Below are 18,349 nucleotides of genomic sequence, written 5' to 3'. Positions count from 1 at the left end.
AGAAAGAAAGAAGACTAGAAGATATAGTTGAATGAATTCTCCATGAAAATTTTCCCAATCTGGGGAGTGGAACCAGTGTTCTTGTCCTAGAGGCAGAAAGATCACCCCCCCCACACACAAGATGAACGAATCTAGAAAGACCCTGAGGCACTTGATTGCAAGACTGATGAATCATAATTTTAGACAAGAGCTTTTGAGAGCAACTAGGGGGAAGAGATTCATTATGTACAGAGGAAGGTCCATCAGAATAGTGTCAGACCATCCAAAGACACCTGGTAAGCCAGACATAATCAGGGCAGTAAATGAGAAGAAAATGTAGCCAAGAATACTTTATCCAGCAAGGTTGATATTCAAAATGGATAGAGAAATAAAGAGCTTCCGAGACTGGCAAGATTTAAAAGAGTAATGTGACCACCAAGCAGGCACTAGAAGAAATATTAAAGGGGTTACTATAAAAGAAGAAAGAATCAAAGGGTGTCATAGAACAGGAATTTACAGAGACAATCTATAGAAACGAGAACTTCACAGGCAACATGATGTTAATAAATGCTCATCTTTTGATAATCACTCTCAATATGAATGGCTACCCAGCTTTCTTTTCAGGACTGTTGGCATGAAAGATGCTTCTCCTTCCCTTCAATTTCAGTCTGGATGTATCCTTAGGTTCCAAATGGTTCTCTTCTAGACAACATATGGATGGGTCCTGTCATTTTATCCAGTCTGCAACCCTATGCCATTTTATTGGAGTGTTTAGGCCATTCACTATTATCAATAGTGATATGCCAATAGGTTAAGCAACCTAGATGAAATGAATGCCTTCCTGGAAACCTATAAACTTCAAAACTGAATCAGGAAGACATTGAAAACCTGAATAGACCAATATCTAGTAACGAGATTTAAGCAGTGATCAAAAACCTCCCAAAAAACAAAATCCCAGGACCTGACAGATTCTCTGGAGAATTCTACCAAACATTCAAGGTGAAATAATACATATTCTCCTGAAGCTGTTTCAAAAGATAAAAACAGAAGGGAAACTTTCAGACTCTTTTTGTGAAGCCAGCATTACCCTGATTCCCAAACCAGGCAAAGACCCTACCCACAAGGAGAACTTCAGACCAATATCCCTGATGAACATGGATGCCAAGATTCTCAAAAGGATCCTAACTAATAGGATCCAACAGTACATTAAAAAGATCATCCACAAGGACCAGGTGAGATTTATCCCACCAAGAGTGGTTCAACATTCATGAATCAATCAATGTGATAGAACAAATCAATAAGAAAAGAAAAAGAACCACATGGTCCTCTCAATTGATGCAGAAAAAGCATTTGACAAGTTACAGCATCCATTCCTGATTAAAACTCTTCAAAGTATAGGGATAGAGGGAACATTCCTCAACTTCATAAAATCTATCTATGAAAAAACCCACAGGGACTACCATCCTCAATGGGGAAAAGCTGACAGGATCAGGAACACAACAAGGATGTCTATTCTCACCACTGCTGTTCAACATAGTACTAGAGGTCCTAGCAATAGCAATCAGAAAACAAAAATAAATAAATAAATAAATAAATAAATAAATGATATTCAAATTGGCAGAAAAGAAGTCAAACTCTCTCTCTTCACAGATGACATAATACTTTATATGGAAAACCCAAAAGTCTTCACCCCCATACTACTAGAACTCATACAGCAATTCAGTAACTCATACCACCTCCAAACTACTGGAACTCATACAGCAATTCAATAATTTGGCAGGATACAAAATCAATGTACAGAAATCAATTGCTTTCCTATACATTAACAATGTAACTGTGGAAAGAGAAATTAGGGGATCAATTCCATTTACTATAGCACCAAGAACCAGAAGATACCTGGGACTAAACCTAACCAAAAGAGGTAAAGGAATTGTACTCAAAGAACTACAGAACACTCATGAAAGAAACTGAAGACACAAGAAGATGGAGGAGCATTCCATGCTCATGAATTGGAAAAATAAACATTGTTAAAATGTCTATACTGCCTAGAGCCATCTATACTTTCAATGCCATCCTGATAAAAATTCCACAAGCATTTTTCAAAGAGTTGGAACAAACAATCCTGAAGTTTGTATGGAATCAGAAAAGACACCAAATTGCTCTTGTTTAAGTCTCCGTCCTTGGGCAAATAACCTAATTTCTATAAACCTCAGTGTCTTCTTTTGTAAAATCGGGGGGGGGGGATGAAACCTAGATAAAAACCCCCTAGGGTTTTAATGAGAATTACATGAAATTATGTGAGCAGAGCAATATCTGAGAACAAAGTGCTCAATAGATAGGAGCTATTATTATTCTTGAAATTAATTTATTCTATGATGTTCAGAGCTATTATCTTAAGCAACAATAAAATGTAGTGGGTAAGAGTTTGAGATTGAGTCAGACAATTCTAGTTCCAAATCCTTGCTCCATCTCTTGCTAGTTTTGTTACTAAGTCAAATTACTAAGACTCCTTGAAGTTCAGTTTCCATATCTATAAAATGATGATAAAAGAATTGATCTCACCAAGTTGTTCTAGAGATTTGACTAGAGAATCCCTATAGATGTGTGGTAGAGGACTAGGGTTTACTAGGAGTTCAATATTAGTTATTGAAATTTTTATTGGCAAGACTCAGCTGATGGTAATGCTGATCCTGCCTCTGACTCCTAGATGGACTTATTAAAATTCTTGCTTAGCTAGGACATCTTGTGTGAGCATCTGGGGGAGGGCTATTTTCAACCATCTGCCATGTTATTCATAACTGGATTTCAGCAGAGTTAATCAATGTCTTCTCTTCACCCTGTTTCTAATGTTCTCAGCCAGTTCATCAAACTGCTCTGCTAAATATATCCCATAATCATTTATTCAGTGTTACAAGTCCCTATATGTTGTTATCTTTTACCACCATGCGGATGTAGATAAAAGGAAAATTACAAAATTTAAGAATTCTAAAAATGAATGAGTAGTCATTATTCTTATCTCCTATAAACAAAGCTAGAGTTTAATTTCTCAGCTTTTCAGATTTTCCTGTAAGCTGAAAATAGAAACATCTCTAGACAGAGATCTGTCAGACTTTTCCCTGTAGTTCTTCCTACTCTAACATATGGATCCCATCCATATTTTCTACAACACAACCCTCAATGTCTTTGTAATAATTAGAACCTATCGTTACTGACAGAATCCACGTCATCCTGAATGAAGCACTCCCTAAAGGCTACTCAAGAGATGAACATAATCTCTGACCCTCACCAAGCCTCATAAGGCAGATATCTCCAGTCTCACTTTACAGATGTATAAACCAAAACCTGGAAGATGGAAAAAAGATGAAGTTTAAAATTAGGTCATCATCAATGTACCAGACTATCACTCAAAAGATAATCTACATGATCAGTTAAGACTCTTAAAAGCTGCAGGATATATTCATGACTCAGTGGGATCTCCAGACTATTTCTCCCATGTCTGTCCTCAGTCTTACCTATAAAATGTTAGCACATGCTGCTTCTTGTCACTATACCTGCCCCACTAATAATTGTGTACTGTGTTAAAAGAGCATAAAATTTGAAGTAGCAAAGGAGACACTTAAAGGAGTTTTATTTTCACCATAAGATGATGTTTGTCTTTACAAAAACATTTATAATGAGAACATTCTAAAATAATGCAATCCATTGCATCCAGACTGAGGACAGTGTATGGTCATGTTACACTGAGTCACATATCCAATTTTTTCAGTCAAAATTTTGTGGTTATCAGGATATAGATCCTGGACATATCATTTTAGATTTTTACCTAATTATTTCATTCTTTGGTGCTAATTTAAATGATATTGTTTTTAATTTCGAATTCTACTTGTTCATTGCTGGTAGATAGGAAAGCAATTGAGTTTATACACAAATTTAGTATCCCGTGCCTTTTAATAATAGATTGTTAGTTCCAGGAGGGTTTCTGCATGTATATATGTGTGTGGGGGTTGATTATTTCTGATTATATACATAAATAATCATGTTATTTGTGAGAAAAAAGTTTTATTTCTTTCTTTCCAATCTGTATACCTTTTATTTCCTTGTCCTGTCTTATTGTACTAACTTAGATTCCTAGTAAGATGTTTAAAAGGCATGGTGAAATGGAGCATTTTTGCCTTGTTTGTGGTCTGGTGGGGAAAGTATCCAGTTCCTCACCATTAAGTATGATGCTAGCTATAGGTATTTTGTCAATATTCCTTATTAACTTGAGGAAGATTCCCCCTATTCCTAGTGTGCTGACCGATTTTTATCTTAAATGTATGCCAGATTTTGCCAAATGCATTTTCTATGTTAATTGATATGATCATTGATTTTTCTTCTTTATCCTTTGTTATGGTGGATTTTATTGATTGACTTTTGAATACTGAAAAAGCTCTGGGTAGCTGGAATAAATCTCACTTGGTTGTAATATATAACTCTTTTTAAATACTTTTTCATTCAATTTTGTTAAATTTTGTTAAGAATTTTTGCATATATATACTCATCAGAGATAATTGGTCTGTAGTTTTCTTTTCTTGTTATGTATTTACCTGGTATTGGTATTGGGTATTGGTTTTGGTATTAGGGTAATGCTAACCTCATATAATTAGTTAGCAAGTGTACCCTGTTTGCATTTTCTGGGAAAGATCTTGAAAAATTACTATCATTTCTTCCATAAATGTTTGACAGAATTAACCATTTAGACCATATGATCTTGGTGCATTCTAATTAGGAAGTCTTTAATAATTGGTTCAATTTTTTAAATCAATATAGACATATTTAGATTACCTCTCCTGTGAGTTTCTTTTTCACTTTTTAAAAAAAATTTTTTTTTTCCAAGATTATTTATTTATTTATTTGACAGAGAGAGATCACAAGTAGGCAGAGAGGCAGGCAGAGAGAGAGGAGGAAGCAGGCTCCCTGCTGAGCAGAGAGCCCGATGTGGGGCTTAATCCCAGGACTCTGAGATCATGACCTGAGCCAAAGGCAGAGGCTTAACCCACTGAGCCATCCAGGCGCCCCTAAAAAATTATTATTAAAGTATAATTAATATACAATGTTATATTAGTTTCAGGTGTATAATATATTGATTTGACAATATAATATATACATAATGCTCACTGAGATAAGTATAGTCACTGTCACCATACAAAGTTATTAAAATATTATTGACTATATTCTCTATGCTGTATTTTCATCTCTGTGTCTTATTTATTTTATAAATATGTTTGTACCTCTTGATCCCCTTTATCTATTTTGCCCATCACCCCACTACCTACCATCTGGCAACCACCAGTTTGTTCTCTGTATGTAAGAGTCTGGGGGTGGGGGTGTTGGTTTCCATGTTTGTTTTGGTTTGCTTGTTTTGTTGTTTAGATTCCAAGTTAAATGTTATGGTATCTGTCCTTCTCTGTTTGACTTATTTCACTTAGCATAACTAGAATAGAACTATAACAAATAATCCTAAAATTTGTATAGATCACCAAAGCCCTCAAATAGCCAAAGTTATCTTGAGAAAGAAGAACAAAACTGAAGTATCACAGTCCCAGTCTTCAAGATATGCTACAAAGCTATAACAATCAAAACAGTATGGTACTGTCATAAAAACAGACACTTAGATCAACAGAACAGTATAGACGGTCTGGAAATAAACCTGCACTTATATGGTCAATTAATCTATGACAAAGGTGGCAAGAATATAAAATGGAGAAAAGACAAAATTTCCAATAAATTGTGCTGGGAAAACTGGACAGCTACATTTAAAAGATTGCTATTCTTTAAAAATATATATATTTTTCTTTTTGCATTTCAGGTTGGGGAGTTTCTACTGACATATCAAGCTCACTTATTCCTTCCTCGGTTGTGTTAAGTCTACTGATGAACTCAGTGAGGCATTTCTGCTTCTGTGTTTCTATAGCTAGAATTTCTTTTCTATTCTTTCTTTGAATTTCTCTCTCAGCCTGTATTACCCATCTGTTCTTACATGTTATCTACATTTTCTATTATAACTCTTAACATATTAATTATTTTAAATTCCCTGATTGGTCATTCCAAATTTGTGTCATTTCTGATGTTTGTTAAATTCCCTGATTGATCATTCCAAATTTGTGTCTGATTCTGATGTTTGCTTTGTCTACTCAGACTGTGTTTTTTCATTTCATTTTAGGATATATTAGTATTAGTCAGAGTACCCCCAAAGAAACAGAATCAATAGGATGTCTTTCTCTCTCTCTCTCTTTCTTCCTTTCTTTCTTTTTTCTTTCTTTCACCTCTCATCCATCCATTATTTGTTCTAAAAACTTATTATAAGGATTTGACTCAGATGATTCTGGATATTGGCCAGTTTCAAAATCTGCATTCAGCAAGCTGGAGTCATGGAAAAGCTGATGATATATTTCTAGTTCCAGTCCAAAAGCCTGAAAACTAGGACTGTTGATGGTGTGCAGTTCAAAAGTCAGTAGTCTCAAGACCCAGCAGGAGGTGATGACTCAGTTGAGTCTAAAAGCAGGAAGAATCTAATGTTCTAGCTCTAAGGCAGTCAGGCAGAAGGAATTCTCCCTTACTCAAATGTTTTGTTCTAGTCAGGCCTTCAGTTGACTGGCCTTAGGGAAAGCAATCTGTCTTACTGGTCCATTCATCCAAATGTTAGTTTCATCCAAAATACCCTTATCAATAATAATACTAAATATCTGACTACCCCCTTGCCCAGTCTAGTTAATTCATAAAACTAACCATCACAGCACCCTTCGAAATTTTTTTGCTAAAAACTGGAAAAGATGTATTAAATAACAGGAACTGAAATAAATAGGGCTATAGTATAAGGTTTTATGTTAATTTTACTAAGAAGTTATGCTTGATGTTTGCTGAAACTATAACTGATGTGGAAAACAAAGGCAAAAAGAAATGTTGATAAAATTATATTTCCTTACAACTTGAAGCCCCTAGACAAATACTTGAAACTGAAAGAATATGGTATTCCTCCAGGAATTCCCAACTGTCTTAATGTCAACAGTTTTTGCTAAGGGCAAAAAGCAACTTTAGCTTACCAGACCTCTAGGATCCTGTTAGTCTTTCTTTGGAAAATTCCTTTATCTCTTCCTCCCCCAATTTAAAAGTATGTAATCAATACTCTTTCTACTCACAGGTCCTGTTTCTGTTTTTATTAAAACCACCGCAAATATCTCAATAATTCTTTCTTGACTGTTTGCTTGCAGACCCCAACATCAAATCACATCATTTTGGTGTCCAGTTTGGGGACTGAGTGTTCTCATTTGGATTCAGAGCCTTGGTGCAAACTTCCTCTTCCTTTACTTTCATTTCAGGGACTTTTCAAGAGTACTGTCTGATTGGAACACTTTCATGTCAGTTGCTCAGGCCACAATACTCTGGTCATGACTACTCTATGGGAAAGAATAAAAAGCCTGCCTTTTGCCTGGAAGCTATTACCCTGGCTAGAATGGCACTAAGACCCAGAAACTTAAGGCCTTCTCTTTATTCCTATTCTTATTCAGAGTTGTCTTTCTTGGGCATGGGACAGCCACTAAGTCCCTAGGAGACCTCCCAAAATGAAGATTCTTATATAGGGTTTCTTCATCAGTGGTCTAATGTGATCCATTTCATATCTCTGGTCTAGGCCACTTCTGGATATGAGAACTCCTTTTGGAGCTGACTGAATTAAAACCCAATCAGGAACAATCTCCTAGGGAACTTGACTGTAAGGACCACATGTGTTGGAATGTCACTTAGATCATGATGGATTTCTATCTCTACTGTTTTCCATCAATGTCCCTTACTAACTACTGAAGTTACAAAGTTGGATAATTTCCCCTTATAAAACTTTTCTAGTATTTTCCATGGGTTAAAAACTGGGCTCTCCACAGAACAGCAAAGCAAGGTATTTGGTCCATTCACCAGCACCCTTTTGAAGTCTAGAATACAATGGGGAAGTGGTTTGGTGGGGAAGATGCTGGCCTCCCTCCTACAGGGCAGGGCAGCAATCACAGCAATTTCATTCGAGGGATGACTCTAATTGCTTTGACATCAGGAACCTCTGACATACTCTGTATGGGATGCCACCTGGAACTCAAGGGTGGATTTTCTTGATAATGGATCTTCTAGGCTTCTTCCTCAGTTTCCAAGGACTCTCTTTTAGGATCCTTTTAACCCATGAAAAAAACTTGAATTACAAGATTTTTAAAAAAGAAGAAGAAAGAAAGAGAAAAAGAAAAAAAAAAAGAAAATTGATCTTCTATAACACTGCATGGGCTCAGTACTCCTTAGGAGATGAGGAAAAAGGGCTCACTAATAGGACACAAACTTCAATGTGATTTATCAGTAAGATCTCTTTGGGAAACAGGGTAAATGGACAGAGATAACTTAGGTTCAGGCCTTCATGGCCCTAAATGAGAACCCAAATCTATAGGCCTCTTGCAGAAAGTGTTTGGCCAATAACCAGGCTAGTAAATCTCCTCCTAACATATTGGGTGATTATCTAAATAGGTTTCTTCCTAATAAATCCAAGATGCTAGAGCAAACACAGGCCATCCCTAAGGAAGGGGACACTGACTCTCTCACTATTCTTCCTAATAGGCCCAGGTTACTCTTGTAATGTGGGGATTTCTCCCTTATTCATTTCCTGGGTTAATGGCTATGATAACTGGAGCCAGTTGTCTCTGGCTAGTCTACCTCAGAATGAAGACTTGAAGCAAGTCCATTCCCAAGCATCCTCCAAAACTCCTTTTGTTTCAGGGAAGTTGCTGGTCTTCTCCAGCCTGACAAGGACTGCCTATTTCCACTTCTTGGTGGAAAAAACAGGGATTTGCTCATCTGTATGAGTTGAAGAGCTTTATGACCAGGATTCCTCTTTCTCTGCCCTCTGGGTTTATATCTGTCTGACCAAGATTCCTCTTTCTCTGCCCTCTGGGTTTGTATCTGCCTTAAGCCTTGTTTGCAGCACCTCCCCTTGTCTGCCTTCACCTCCCACTCTTCCTGTTTCAGCACTACCTTGGGTAGGGCCTACACAACTAGTTCCCACACCATTCTGGGTGCTTCTGGCACCACTGGAATTTATTGCTCTTCCTCCTACCCTCACTCTCAAGGAGTAAACCCTTGGACATATACTGCCCACTTCAGATTTCCCCACCAGTGTCCCAGGTAAAAATTGACAATGGGGAAAAAAATGATTGAATTTTAAGTGGACCCAAGTGGAACATATTTGGTATTTAAACTAACCTAAGTTTCTTGGTTTAAGTAAGATAGACATGTCTTTGTAGTTATCAGCATTATACAAAATACTGTTATTCTACCAAGGTTTACTTAAGGTCAAATAAGCTCGTGATTTCTGTTGCAATTTGTCAGCAAAAATTACTTACAGTAATGGCTAACTTTGTCTGTTTCAAAGTTTTCATGGGTAATTGTTAAGATAACTTTCAAAGTCTTTGGTAACCTGAAACTTTAAAGTTTTGCTTGAATGATAAACTGAGTTCATTAGACATATAAGTCTTTTCTAAATGAGATAAAATACTAAAGCACTGATTACTAAACATAAGGTTTATCTGCTTTTGACTTCTTATTGCAGAGAAACTAAGGATATTTGGATCTGTTGGAAAACACGCTTTGTGCTTAATTGATTCATAAATTTGCCATCTAAAGAATTCTGAGGTAACAATTCACAGTTGGTTACTACTTAGTTTTCACTGGAGTCTAAGGTTTCTAAGAGTTAAAATTCTGCTAAATATAATTAAGACTGATGAAAAGAAGGAAAATCTTTGGGAAGGAATTTTATATGCCCTCAGGATGGACTAAAGTTGAGATGAATGGATTTTAAAAGTACACTGCTTTAAGACTGAAATTCTGTTTTGTCTCTATTAAAATAAAGTTTTCTTGGATTGTTGATCTGCTCTTGATAAGGAAATGTAAACAAAGTTTTTATTTTCTTTTTTCTTTAACTGCCCAGAAAAAAATGTTTCTATGTTTTGTCTTTATCAAGTCCTTGATTATCTGATCCTATTTAGGCATGTGCTTTAAAATGTTCTAAGGCTTTTAACAAACTTCTCTGAAATTTGAAGTGTAAATTAAGTCTCTGAATAATTAGGCTGTTTTATTTTGTATGTTAGGTAACTCCACAAGCATAGTTAAACAAATGATAAGCCTTAGGTTATGCTGTTTGGGTAAATGCTATTAACTATTCAAGAGGTTATATGCGATTCTTTAAAGTTTTAATGTGTTTCGGTATAAGGCCATCACTTGATATTGTGATTATTGAGGTGTTATGTGTCATAGAAATAACTGGATTTTCTTGTCAGCTATATTATAATGTAATCTCATCAGATTTAAAAAAAAAAGATTTTATTTACTTATTTGACAGAAACATAGCTAGAGAGGGAACACAAGCAGGGGGAGAGGGAGAAGGAGGAGCAAGGTGCCCCATGTGGGGCTAAATCCCAGGACCCCAGGATCATGACCCTAGCCAAAGGCAGGCCCTTAATGACTGCCCCTCATTAGATCTTTAACAATGTCCATTTTTGAGTCCTTTATCATTTGTAGTTATTTTTCTTATACTCTCATGAAATGTGTTTCATCTTCAAGGAGATTCATGAAAAGGGCTTTTGACAAATACAGGTATTGATATCTTTAAGATCATAAAACTAAAATGGGTAAGAATTTCTAGAACTAACTAAAAAGGCTGCATTGAACTGAGTAAGAATTAATAACATGGGATTGAATAAACTGGGGAAGATGATTACAGTTTTTGTGACTCTTGTTTGAAATATTGCTGGTTCCCTAATGTTTGTTTTTCCAGATGAAGGAAACTTTCTCTAAAATAATCTAAGACTTACAGAAATGCAGTATTTGCATAAAGTATTTGCTTATGAACAAACTGAAGCATTTAACTTTTCTCTCTAACCTGAACTCTCTGAAATTCAGAAAAGTCTCAATGAGTGTTCTTTCTTTCATGGTAATTACAGTTATTAGCATAAGTTCAATAAGAATTTGTTCTTCGCGTAACAGGCTATCATTGGAAGCATTGGTTATTTTACCAAGGCTTTGACAGGAACGTCATATTTAAGAAACATGTATAGACTCAGAAATGACCAGACAGCTTTAAGGAACTAAGGTTGATTTTATGGAGCCAAAAATCCCCTTAGAAATGTTGGCCTAATACTTTGCTTAAAGAGTTCCCAGCAGCCTTACCAGATGAGTAAAGAATGTCACTTCCTGGCAGGTGCAGGAACCTCAGGATATTTTGATGACCTCAAAAAGAGCAATTCACTGAAATCTACAGGTCTTATGGAAAGCATTTGGCTTGGCTTCTGGCCTAGAGGCTACTAAAAGTTCAGTATAGAGATTCCTTATTAAAAAATTATAGTAAAGCAGATTTTAAAAGATTTATATGATCAATCACTGTTTTTATCAGGCTTATTTAAATAATAAAATCAAGTTTATTAAAACTGGACTTGCTTTACAAACAAATTAGTCTTGGTTGGCTATCTCTGATTAAAAACAAGGGTGATTATAGAGAGAAAATGTTTCAGTAACATCTTGGTAGATATTAAATTTTAATACCTTTTCCTGAATTCTTCTGGGTTTCCTCATATATCTAGCTATTACTCTCCAAAGGTTCCCAATCTTCTTCCATTCTCTTGACATAAAGTCACTGCAGACTAAAACTGTTCTTCTGCCTGAACCTGAGCATCATACCTCTATACAACATAACTGTTCAGAAGTTATTGATGTTGTTTATTCTAAATGCAGATCAGACTTAAAAGATTCTCCTATTGATAATGAAGATGACTGTTTTTTATCCCCATTTGTCAAAGATTCCTCATAATTAAGATTTTTTTTTTAATTTTTTATTTTTTATAAACATATATTTTTATCCCCAGGGGTACAGGTCTGTGAATCACCAGGTTTACACACTTCACAGCACTCACCAAAGCACATACCCTCCCCAATGTCCATAATCCCACCCCCTTCTCCCAAACCCCCTCCCCCCAGCAACCCTCAGTTTGTTTTGTGAGATTAAGAGTCACTTATGGTTTGTCTCCCTCCCAATCCCATCTTGTTTCATTTATTCTTCTCCTACCCACTTAAGCCTCCATGTTGCATCACCACTTCCTCATATCAGGGAGATCATATGATAGTTGTCTTTCTCTGCTTGACTTATTTTGCTAAGCATGATACGCTCTAGTTCCATCCATGTTGTTGCAAATGGCAAGATTTCATTTCTTTTGATGGCTGCATAGTATTCCATTGTGTATATATACCACATCTTCTTGATCCATTCATCTGTTGATGGACATCTAGGTTCTTTCCATAGTTTGGCTATTGTGGACATTGCTGCTATAAACATTCGGGTGCATGTGCCCCTTTGGATCACTACATTTGTATCTTTAGGGTAAATACCCAATAGTGCAATTGCTGGGTCATAGGGCAGTTCTATTTTCAACATTTTGAGGAACCTCCATGCTGTTTTCCAGAGTGGCTGCACCAGCTTGCATTCCCACCAACAGTGTAGGAGGGTTCCCCTTTCTCCGCATCCTCGCCAGCATCTGTCATTTCCTGACTTGTTGATTTTAGCCATTCTGACTGGTGTGAGGTGATATCTCATTGTGGTTTTGATTTGTATTTCCCTGATGCCGAGTGATATGGAGCACTTTTTCATGTGTCTGTTGGCCATCTGGATGTCTTCTTTGCAGAAATGTCTGTTCATGTCCTCTGCCCATTTCTTGATTGGATTATTTGTTCTTTGGGTGTTGAGTTTGCTAAGTTCTTTATAGATTCTGGACACTAGTCCTTTATCTGATATGTCGTTTGCAAATATCTTCTCCCATTCTGTCAGTTGTCTTTTGATTTTGTTAAATGTTTCCTTTGCTGTGCAAAAGCTTTTGATCTTGATGAAATCCCAATAGTTCATTTTTTCCCTTGCTTCCCTTGCCTTTTGCGTTGTTCCTAGGAAGATGTTGCTGCGGCAGAGGTCGAAAAGGTTGCTGCCTGTGTTCTCCTCAAGGATTTTGATGGATTCCTTTCGCACATTGAGGTCCTTCATTAAGATATTTTTAAGGCTAGATATCAAACAAAGAGTGTTTCTTGATGATTTTATCCTTTAGCCATGTTTATCCCAGAAGTTGCCTCTACTGATGTAAAATTGCAAATAGAGAATTTAGCCAAGCATGCAATGGCCACCTTTAACCACCAATATGCAGTCACGTACAAATTCAAAAGATGGCTCTCCAAAACTGAATGGCCTTTTATATCCTGACTGTGGCTCAAGGAGAGACCTATGCTTTATTTAAAAAGTGTTATGTAGGGGTGCCTGGGTGTCTCAGTCCATTAAGCATCTGCTTTCAGCTCAGGTCATGATCTCAAGGTCCTGGGATCTAGTCCCACATTGGGCTCCTTGCTCAGCTGGGGAGCCTACTTCTCCCTCTGTCCACCACTTCCTCTACTGTGCTCTCTCTCTGACAAATAAATTTTAAAACAGAACAAATAAACTAAAAAGTGTTATGTATATACTCCAGATTACCACAAAACTGTGACAGGGTTACGAGAGAACATGAATATTTAAATTGGCATTTTAAATGATCTCTCTCTCTCCTTTAATGATTGGTTAAACTCCGAGACTGAAGGAGATTTTTGTTAACCCTCAAAGGACTCTTATTTGGGTTTCTCTTTCTTTTTTTTAATTCTAATTATGTTTGGCTGTTTTCTCCCATATCTCTCCACCTGTGCTGAGAGTCCTTCACTTCCATAACTTCAATGTAACAGATGACTCTTTCTACTCAAGGAGGTCCATATATGTTGTCTACCTTGGATTCAGCTCCCTCTGCTTTTGGTATATATATGTTTATATATGTTATAGTTATATAAAATATATATGTGTATCATTATACAAGTTAGTATATATATATATATATATGTTTCCCAATTGACCAGTGTAGACCCACAAGTAGGGACCTCTCTATGTCCCTATTCAACAGGAAGAAGTTACAGAAGATAAAACCTTTCACTGTCAGCCATCTTAAAGATTTAAGGTCAAAATTATTTGGTGGGGGAGCAAGGGGGATGATGTGGTGAACAAAGACAAAAGGAAATGTCAATAAAATTACATTTTCTTACAACTTGCAGCCCCCTGACAAATACTTGAAACTAGAAGAATATGACATTCCTCCAGGAGCTCCCAACAGTCTTAATGTTTACACTTTATTAAAGGCAAAAAGCAACCTTAGCTTGACAGATCTCCAGGATCCTGTAGTAAGCCCTGAAATCTGGAGAAGTTTTATATAAAGAATCTCAAGTAAGATCAGCTTACCTAGAGCAGAAAATAATATAGCCATAAAGTGATTGGAGTGCTCCAGGATCCTGTAAGTCTTCTTCAACATGAAAATCTGTTGGAAATTTTCCTATCTCTTCCCATTCCCCCCAACCCCTTAAAATATATATAATCAATAGGTCCTCACAATCCGAGTAGAGCTCTTTCTGCCTACAGGTCATATCCCCATTCTTTAATAAAACCACTTTCTTTGCACTGAGAATGCCTCAAGAATTATTTCTTGAATGTTCACCCCTGATCCCCAACATCATATCACATCATAAGCACCATAGATTCCACTGAGCTCCAGTGTCCTTATTTTTGTCTACTTTTTTGTCTTTGGGTATCTCTAAGAACCCCTTAAATTGAATCTGTGTCTTAGAGCTCTTTTAGCTATGATCTACTCTTATTCCAAAGTCCTGTTGATGAAGGTGAAGGAAGAGGAAGTGTTCTATAGTGTTCTGAATTAAATCTTAGTCTTTTAGTGGGTCTGTGTCCCTGAGCTGTTAACTTCCCATATATTTTTTACTTTTTCTCGATCTTTCTCTCGTCCTCTCTCTCTTTAGGGAAGACAGGTAGGTCAGACCCTGGATTTAGCTAATTACCCTTTCCACAAGCAGATAAGGTTCTGGTAAAGTTATTTCTCTTGGGAAGAAGTTCTTTTTCATGCTCTGGACATATTTCAAAATGATAAATGATTACTTTCCCCTACCCCAGCCAGACACATGAGGGGATTTGTCCCTCATCTTCACCATGAGAACCTAGTGAGATTCTTGGAAGTAAAACCCATGAAAGTGTGGATGTCTCTTTATGACTATAGCCCACTGGAGTTCCTCACTGTCATGCTATTTAGCCCAGACTAAGCCTTCAACAATCTGTCCAAATTATTTAAGCACTCTAATCATGGCTATATTATTTTCTGCTCTAGGTAAGCTGATCTTACTTGAGATTCTTTATATTAACCTTCTCCAGATTTCAGGGCTTACTCAGGCCCCTGATTCTCTAATAGGTCCAAGAACAGTGGCTTATTTTCAGTTTGTCATGGAATAATGACTTCTAAGCTCTTTATACATTGGAGTTGAAAGCAGAACTTCACAGGTTCTCTACCACTGATTGTTTGGATTGCAATGAAGGGAAACCTATAAGTTCCATACTTTTTCTTCTAAATCCTCCCTACCCTACACCATGGAATTAATGATGAATTTCTTTTCAATACTTTACTTCTTAGCATTTTATTAGTCTCTCCCTTGGTAGTAGAGGCAGGAGAGAGTATCCTACAATTGTACATTTCAAAATATGACCAAAACATTTTTGTAAGCAGAAACTATAGTTAAAATATAAATACTAAAGTGTGGTTTGTCATGTTTTGAAATTTAAGAACAGAAATTAAAACATGAGGAATAAAACAACATTAGGGTTGTCCTTACTTCTCATTTTATTGTTCATCTAAATTTTATGGACTATTTAGCAGATAAATACCCAAGAAGCAATAAGTACTCACAAAAATAGATCAATAAATATTGATTTTTTAAGTAATTCATCTATATAAACTGTTTATTGGTAGCAAATAATAAAGCTAAAGATTGTGGGGTTTTTTATGCTATGGATCATTATGCATATAATAAAATTCTAATTCTTTCTTGCAAGAGAATGGGAATATGCAACTTTTATATCTTCTCAGGGAGGTAATATTTTAACAACTTATTTTTCATCATCCTTATGAGTAATATATCCATATTCACTTCAGCCTTTGAAATTTTACATCTAACTTTTATACATATGATGCATTCATATGATTAAAAAATCATTAACATAGAGAATAAAATGTCTTGGTATCTTTATCTCTATTCTTGTGGCATCTGTTCCCTATACATTTCACTCTAATTAGTATTAAGTACAAATAAACAAAAAGTCCAATATTTGCTCACAGAGTTTCTTAGGTTTTGGCCTAAGCAATTAAAAGGTTGCATTCCTATTAACTGAAATGGGTAAGACTTTAAGTAGTGCAGATTTATGGGAAAAGTTCAGAAATTCCACTTTGGATATTTACAGTTCAAATTCCTACAAGATATTCAAGAAGAAGATTGAGTAGGCACTTAGACACGTGTATGGAGATCACAACAGAAACTCAGGTTAGAGACATACTTTTGAGACTTATCATCAGTGATTAGATGGTATTTAAAGTCATGAGACTTGATGAGATCACCGAGTGTATTTGACAAAGGCAACCAAGAATTGAGCAAAAAGCACAATGACATTAAGCATGAGGATGTAGAACAAGTTGTAAAGACTGAGATGGGAACAAGTGGTAGGAAGAACATTAGGAGAGCATGATTTCTTGGAAGCCAAGGGAATAAATAATTTAAGAAGAATTGGATGATCAGCTGGATCAAATGCTGCTAATAGGTCAGGTGATATGAGAACCAGAAGATGATTATTTGATTCAGCAACTTTGAAGTCATTAGTAAACCTGACAAGAGACATTTCAGTGGTGAGATGGAGGTAAAAGTCATGTTGGAGTAAGACCAAGAAAGAATGGAAGAAATAGAAATAGAGTTATCAAATATAATAATTTTTGTTATAATATTTTTATCTTCTAATTTTCTTCAATTTGTCAGTTCTGTATAGGTGATCCACTAGCCTGATTAAAATGATGAGTGAGCCGATGGTGGCTCTATAATCCCTCATTACCTGGTATCCTCTGTCTCTTTGGAAAAATTTCTGCCCCTACAAGATGTTTGCCATAGCTAGTCTTCTGCCCAGGTGGGCTTTGTCTCCTGGACTGTATCCCTATGTCTCTTATGCAGGGTGTAACCTGCTGCATCAGGAGATAGTTCAGTATTTTCCAAGCTGTTAGCGTTGCCTCTCTTTGCTTTCAGGGATATGGTACTACTTTCCCCACAAGAGATATTGCTTGTCCTCAATGGTTTATTTTTAGTCATATCTGCTTTATATCTAGAAATTCTTTAGCATGGTTGGCATAATAATTCATTTTTTTTACACAGTGTCTAAGACTGATGTATTGTTTCCATTCATTTTAATAATTTCTGGTCATTTTTATTTAATTTGTAGGAGGAAGGCAAAGGGATAATGATCATCTATGTTTATGCCACATTTCTGCAAATTTGGCTCTATAAAGTCATATTTCCATTACTAGATGACTGATCTTGGGTAAGTTACTAAACTTTTATAAAACTCAGTTTCACTATCCATAAAGTGCATGATGACACATAAAGGGTTACTGTGAAAATTTAAGTGCTTGGCACAAGTTAAACTCTCATTAAGTTTCTGCCACTTTGAAAACACACAAGGATATTCAAGATATATGAGCATCACTGTTTGTCTGTTATTGGCAATCCTAAAGGCATCTTTAAACACTGGGAGAAGACAGGTTGATTGAACATACAACGCAAAGAAACAGTTTTTTTCCTATTTCAGAGATGCATTGGGAGGAGGTAGAAAGAGGTGCATTTTATTGCCAAGATTTAAAAAAAATAGTTCTGGAAAAATTTGCAGAATTTTTGTTATTAATAGGACACATTACACAATCATGTTTTGAAGATTAAAAACATGATAGCAGAACACCAAGAGGCATACTGCTCTTGGATTCTGTGATTAAAGGAAACATTTTTGTGTAGCCCTAAAATTAATTTAGAGTATTTCCATTGCCTTTAGGCATATGGCAGAATAATGTAAGGTCGCAAGCTTTAAAGATAGCAGTCATCACCAAATTCAATTTCTTCATGCTGACTGCAATTTAGTTGTTTTTCCTTGAAGAACTGTTCTAATTCAGGGAATTAATAAGCAAAGCAAAGAATTTAAACCTTCCTGCCTTACAAATTATATTGAAGCTCTGCAGTGAATGTAGAATACTAGCAAGATTTTTTTTAATTAGAAAATTTTAGAAAAAAAGAAATTTATATTGTACATCTTATTTTTAAATTTTTAAACATTAAACAGTCCCCAAAGTTCTGATTTTTGTTTTAGTCAACATACTTATTCATTTTCTAACATACTTAGGAA

This window comes from Mustela nivalis (assembly GCF_964662115.1).
Source record: "Mustela nivalis genome assembly, chromosome: 5".
Classification (NCBI taxonomy): domain Eukaryota; kingdom Metazoa; phylum Chordata; class Mammalia; order Carnivora; family Mustelidae; genus Mustela; species Mustela nivalis.
This window is presented reverse-complemented; position numbering follows the sequence as displayed.